We start from the raw sequence: 6,955 nt of genomic DNA, 5'->3' as shown, positions 1-6,955 counted from the left end.
TGATAGCTGCCGCAATACAAAGAAGAACTGTTAATATCATCATCATTTAATATATGCACCAACAACTAGAACTAAAGTGGAGGAATTAAAAAAAGTTTCTACCAACTTTTACAGTTGAAAATGGATTTAATATACAACCAAAATTCATGGATAATAATTTGTGACTGGAATGCAAAACTTGGGAACAAGGAAAAAGGACTAGTAGTTGGAAAATTTGAAGTTGGAGATAGAAATAGCCTGAAGATAGAATCATATAATTTTGCACAATCAATTATTTATTCATTGCAAATACCTTTTATAAGAAGCATACTGACTATACACATGGACTTCACTTGATAGACTACACAGCAAACAGATTGGTTACATCTGTAGAGGGGGAAAAATTATTGGAGAAGTTCAATATCAGCTGTACAAACCAGGCCAGGTAGTGATTGTGGAACAGACTATCAGCTATGCATGAACTGAAGATAAAGAAAATGAAATCAAATCCACAAGAACCAAACTTTGATCTTGAACCTATTCCACTTGAATTTAAAACCATCTCAAGAACAGATTTGTGGCCTTGAATACTATTGGATGAATGTTTAGTAATGAGTGGTGGGAGGAAATAAAAAAATATCATCCACCAATAATGCAAATGTCACTACAAAGTCTAAGAAGGAAGAAAAGATTAGATGGATGTCAGAAGAGATTTTGAATATTGCACTAGAATGCAGAGAAGCCAAATGTAAGGGAAGAAATCATGAAGTTAGTGAACTGAACAGAAGATTTCCAAAGCAGCCTGAGAAAACAATGTGAACTATTATAATGAAATTTGCAAAGACCTAGAGTTAGAAAATAAAAAGATAAAAACTCGCTCCGCATTTCTTTAGCTGGAGAACAAATTCAGACTTCAAGTTGCAACACTTACATATGCCATGATCAGAATATCGAATGATCCAGGAAGCATCAAAAGCAGATGGAAAGAGTACACAGAATCACTGAACCAAAAAGAACTGGCTGACACATGAAGAATTTCATGAAATAGTATAGAATTAAGAAGCAATGGTGATAAAAGAGGAAGTTCAAGCTGCCTTGAAGGAATTGACAAAAACAAGGCCTGAGGAACTGATTGCATACTAATTAATGTATTTTAACAAATAGATGCAGCCGTGGATATGCTCACCAAGAAAGCTGGAGGACATCTACCTAGTAAACTGACTGGAAGAGACCCATATTTAAGAAGGTGATGCAACAGAGTGTTGAAATTATTGAACAATATCACATACAAGTAAAATCTTGCTGAAGATTATTAAAAAAGGACTAGAACAGTACATAAACAGAGAGGTGCCAGAAATACAAGCTGGGTTTAGAAGAGGCTGTGACACTTAGGGATGTCATTGCCAATGTCAGATGGTCTTGGCTGAAAGCATAAAGTAGCAGAGGAATGTCTATCTGTGTTTCATTGACTATGCAAAGGCATTTGTCTGGATCATAAGAAAGTGTGGCTAACGTTCAGAAGAATGGAAATCCCAGAACACTTGATTATGCTCATATGAAATCTGCTTAGAACAGGAAGCAGTTGTATGGATAGATCAAGGAAACATTGCATGGTTCAAAAGCAAGAAAGGAGTGCTTCAGGGATGTTTCCTTTCTACATAACTTTACAATCTATATGTGGAACAGATCAGTTGAAACTGAATTTTATGAAGAGAAATGTGACATCAGCATTGGAAGAAGATTTATCAAACCTGCATTATGCAGACAACACAAACTTGCTAGCTGAAACTGAGGAAGACTCAAAGTATTTGCTGCAGAAGGTAAAGGATTGCAGTCTTCAGGATGGATTGCATCTCAATATCAGCAAAACAAAGTTACTTAGCACCAGTTGTCAACATCTGATAGATGGAGAAGAGATTAAAGTTTTTAACAAGTTCCTCTTGCTCCAATCCACAATCAAACTTCTTGCACTAGCAGTCAGGGACTCAAAAGAAGAGTCATTGTTGCTGAAGAGCAACAATGTCAGTCTAGAGACTAAAGTCCTCTTTTACAGGCCATGGTCTTCTCAATTACTTGCTATGCATCTGAGAGCTGGACAAAGAATAAGGATGATAGAAGAAAAGATGTCTTTAAGTTGTGGTACTCAACAAGGATGCTGAACATACTATAGAGTGTCAAGAGAATAAACAGGTATTTCCCAGAGAAGATGAAACCAGGCTGCTCCTTGGAGGCAAAGATGGTATAGCTCCATCTTACTTGCCTTAGACATGTAGCTAGAAGGGACCAGTCCTTGAAGAAGGACATCCTTGTTGGAAGGGTGAAGGGTCAGTGCAGGCGAGGAAGAACCTGCATGAGAAAAATTGACACAGTAATTGTGACAGTGGAGGGGAGGGAGGAATATAGGTGTTTCAGACAGTGAGATTGGCTCAAGATAGGACAGGGTTCAGAGCTTTTGTTCATATGATTTCTATAAATTGTAGTCAAGTTGAAAGCACATAACAACAACAATAACAACTGAAGTTTAGTTCATTTTCTTTAAAATCTTCTTTAATTTTGTTATTCATATTGAACTTTTTTTTTTCTTTTAAAGATCTTTCTTTAACTCTGCTTATTCTTTTCTTTAACATCTATCCAGCTCTTAAGGCAATTAAATGAAGAATACAGAGTTTTCCATTCTAAGAATTCCATTTTGTGTTCTTTTAAATTTTTATTTCTCTGAGAATTTTCCCCATTTTCATTCCTCATGAGTATCATTTAGAAAAGTCATAATAACTATATTTATATCCTGTAATCCAGTTCCAACAACTGGATCATTCCAGAATGAGACCCAGTTGATTTTTCTTTTTTGCTTGAGAATATGCTAATATTTTCTTGTGTCTTTTTTGTCCTGCGTAATATAGGTTTGTACACTAACCATACACTTTGAGAAATGACGATAATTATAGAAAAGCTTCAGGTCTTTTGTTCATAGGGTCACTATGAGTCTTGCATGACTCGATGGCAGTGAACAACAACCACAACAAAACAATACTAAACATAGAAGCCCAGGTAGCACAGTGGTTAAACATTTAGCTACTAATTGATAGATTGGTGAGTCAAATTACTTTTGCTCTGTAAGAAAAAGACATGGTGGTCTGCTCCCATAATTATTTACAGTCTTGACACCCTATGGGGATGTTCCAGTCTGTCTATTGTGTTGCTAGGAATCTGAATTGACTTGATGGCTTTGGGTTTGGTTTTGGGTTGGTTTTTTTTCTGTTGTAGTTTTTCCTAAATATAGTGAATATGAATTATTGGAAGTTCTGGATATTGTCATTTTACTCTAGCATGTTTTGTTTCTTTTATTTTAGCTGGCATTTATCATGTGGATTAAGCTCAACTATTAGTTGGTAAATGCAATCTCAGGCCAGCTCTTCACTTTAGCTTAACTATTTGGCCTGTTCGACACATGCCCAGTTTAACAGTCAATTAGAGATTTGAACAGAAAGAATTTAGCAATCTCCTCTTTAGTTCTTTCTTTTGTAGACTTATCTTACTATTTTCTGTGTTTTGAGTCCTTTGCCAGAAAGACTGTGCTTTATTCAGAAACACCCCTGCTTCCTTAAGTATACTACACCAACTAACTTAGCCTCAAGTGAAAAGTTGTGAAGATGAAAATTAATTTTTACTGCTCTCTTCTTCCCTTCCCCAAGTATGTGTTCCAATGCTCTTGTTCACTCTCCAGCTCCTCCAATTGATGTATTATATCAAAGCCTTGTTTTCTGTAAGAAAAACATGCAGTAGGATGTGGAAGATACTTCACCATTATTATGTACAAATGTAGGAAATTGCCATCCAGAAGCTCTACTGTTGATAGGAAAGTATGGATTCACATGAGAGCTGCTTAAGACCTGAACTGTTCTCTTAAAGAAATCCAACTAATATTTTTTTCTCTTTACTCAGTAAAATCAGTGATTTAAAGTGACATATTCCACGCTAAATTTTGAGACACAATGCTTTAAATTTTTTTTAAATTTGATTGTTAGAAAGTTACTGAGTTTATGGACTCATTTTTCCAAAATTATCCTAACTCACTTCAGAGTCTTATGTGATAGTTGGAGCTGGCAATCTCACGTCTCCACAGGTGGCCAGGCTGTAGTTTTGGAGATGTGCAAGAAAAAACTTCAACCAGTTGAAGTCCTGAGGCCAGTTCACATAGTCTTACCCTGCCCCCTCCTTTCCTTCTTAATGAGATCTGCAGAAAAACTGGAACTTTGTTGTTAAAGGTTCTGTCCCTGCTTGTTACTTGCCCCCTAGAGCCACAATCTTCAATGACATTATAATCATTTCCACAGTTACTAACTTGTGTCACCAGCTGAGGAGTAACAAATTTAGATGGAAAATACATAACAGGCGGAGATGGATTACTGGGAAGTAAACTGTTTTTAATCACATAAATGTCAATTGGAATAAGGCACAAAAAAAAGAAATATTAAAAACACAAATTAATAAAATTTTTTCTCTACCAATTTTCCATTTGGCCTCTGTATTTCTTTCAGCATTATTGACTTGACTCTTCTCTTAATTACACTCTGGTCAATCAAATAGGCAATTATCAAGAAACTTCAATCCTCGTCTATGTTATTTGTTTGCTAGTAACTTCAGTATCTATTTAAATTAGTGCCATCTTAATTCTGTTAAAATTTATAGGAACAAAAATATTATGTCTTTTTAAGACATTGAATTCTAAAATGTTAATCGGACTCCTTTCCAATGAGAAGGAGGGAAAGGAATTGATATTTTCTTTCTGGCAGGAAAATGGATTTGAGTTCATGATTCCTAGACTAAAGCCAGAATCAACACCATCCAAAGAAAAGGGTGCTAAATCAGAATTAAGATGTAGACTGTAGAAAAATAGGTTTACCAGGCTGCTGGCCTCTGGAAAGAATGATGCCAAATAAGAACACTTGAGCACTAAATTTATGTGGTTTTTTTTTTTTTTTAAGCATTGCTCTTACCCTCACTAGACTGTTCTCTGCAATTTTTTTGTTCTTGCATGTTTATAGCTTTTTAAAAAAATCTTGATCTGTAATTTTTGGGGCTTTAGAAAAGAACAGATTCATTACTCTAGACTCTAAAACTATTGCAATGGCCAAGTAGGGACATAAGATACTTTCAGCTTGTACTAAGTTTTAAGAGTAAAATAGAACACAGGATGTGACAAGATGAGGGAAGTTTGTCAAAGATGGTTACACTGGATTAAGACAAATGACAAAAAGGAACCATTTAAGGTCATTAAGACCCAGGAGCATAAATAAAATTGATTAAGTGCTTTGTAACTGGTGCTTCCATAGAAGCAAGCAAAGGTGAAAAAAAAATGTGTATTGACTGTCTTAAGAAAATAAACAAACATATTCATAATGAATTACCTCTAGTTCTTGTTGGGTGCTATTGAGGTGAATATGAACAATGGATAAGAACCCTGTCCTATCCTATCCTGTGCCGTCTTAACCATCTCTGATATACTTTAACCCATTGCTGCAGTCACAGTGTTAAGCCATCTCACTGGAGGCTTCCTCTCTTTTGCTGAGCTTCCACCTTTCCAAGCACGATATCCTTTTATAAGGAACAGCCTTCCCTAACAACACATCCAAAGTATGAGAGATGAAGCTTTGCCATCTTTGCCTTTGAGGAGCACTTCGGCTGAATTCTTTCCAAGACATACCTGTTCGTTCTTGTGTCAGTACTTTTCAGTACTGTTCTCCAACACCACAATTCAAAAGCATCAATTCTTCAGTCTTCCTTATTCACTGCCCACCTTCCAGATGTGCAACAATGGAAAAGATCAGAACCTGAATCAGGTGCACCTTTGCCTTCAACCTGACATCATTGTTCTTCAGTATTTTGAAGAGGTCCCTAACAACACACTTACCCAGCACAATGTGTCTTTTGATCTCTTAATTGCTGGCATCGATGGTGTTGATTGTGGATCCAAGTAAGATGAAGTTACTGACTTCAAACTTTTCTTCATCTATCATAATGTTGTCCGTTGTCTCAGTAATGAGGACCATTGTTCTCTTGATGTTGAGATGCATTCCATATTGAATGCTGTAATCTTTGATTTCCTATAACAAGTACTTTAAGTCTTCCTCTCTCAGCAATCAAGATTGTGTCATTTGCATAATGCAGGTTGTTGATGAATTCTGATGAGTTTTTCTATGATCGTGATACCACATTCTTCTTCATAGAGTGTAGCTTCATAGATTATTTGCTCAGCAAACAGAGAAGGGATATATCCCTGACACACACTCTCATTGATTTAAAACCATTCCCTTGTTTCATTCAGACAACAGCTTCTTGGTCTAGATATAGATTTCATATGAACACAATTAAGTATCCTGAGTTTCCCATTCGTGTCAAGGTTATCCATAGTTTATAATGATCCAATGCCTTTTCATAGTAAAAAAACGTACACAGACAGACATTTTTCTGATGTTCTCTGCTTTCAGTCAGGGTCCATCTGATATCAGCAATGATATCCCTGATGCCACGGCTGCTTCTAAAATCAGCTTGAAGTCTGGCAGTTCTCTGTAAATATACTCTTACAGCTGTTTGGCATGATCTTCAGCAATATTTTTGCTTGTATGTGATATTAATAATGTCGTTTGATAATTTTCACATTGTTTTGGATCATCTTTCTTGGGAATAAAAACACATATAGATCTTGTCTAGTTAGTTATTCTTTCTGCTATCCTTTGAATTGACTGGCACAGTATCAAGAATACAAAGATTCTTACTACTGGAGTAATTGGCAGCATCAGAATGGATGATGAAGAGATTGAGATTGCTAACAAGTTTAGTCTGCTTGGCTCTACCGCCAACACTCTTGGCACCAGCAGCCAGGAAATTAAAAGATATATTGTGAAGGGAAAGTCTGCTGTTAGGGACCTCTCCAAAGTATTGAAGAGCAATGGTGTCACTCTGGAGACTAAGGTGC

The 6,955-nt window shown here is 36.2% G+C and overlaps 1 pseudogene; it reads left to right on the top strand.

Moving 5' to 3' along the window:
• The first annotated feature begins 5,931 nt into the window (after window positions 1–5,931).
• LOC102850183 overlaps window positions 5,932–6,955 on the top strand; it is a 4,981-nt pseudogene continuing 3,957 nt past the window's right edge.

The sequence above is a fragment of the Elephantulus edwardii genome, unplaced genomic scaffold (genome assembly GCF_000299155.1).
Source record: "Elephantulus edwardii isolate Elephantulus edwardi_28Jun2011 unplaced genomic scaffold, EleEdw1.0 scaffold00095, whole genome shotgun sequence".
NCBI lineage: Eukaryota > Metazoa > Chordata > Mammalia > Macroscelidea > Macroscelididae > Elephantulus > Elephantulus edwardii.
This window is presented reverse-complemented; position numbering and strand designations above follow the sequence as displayed.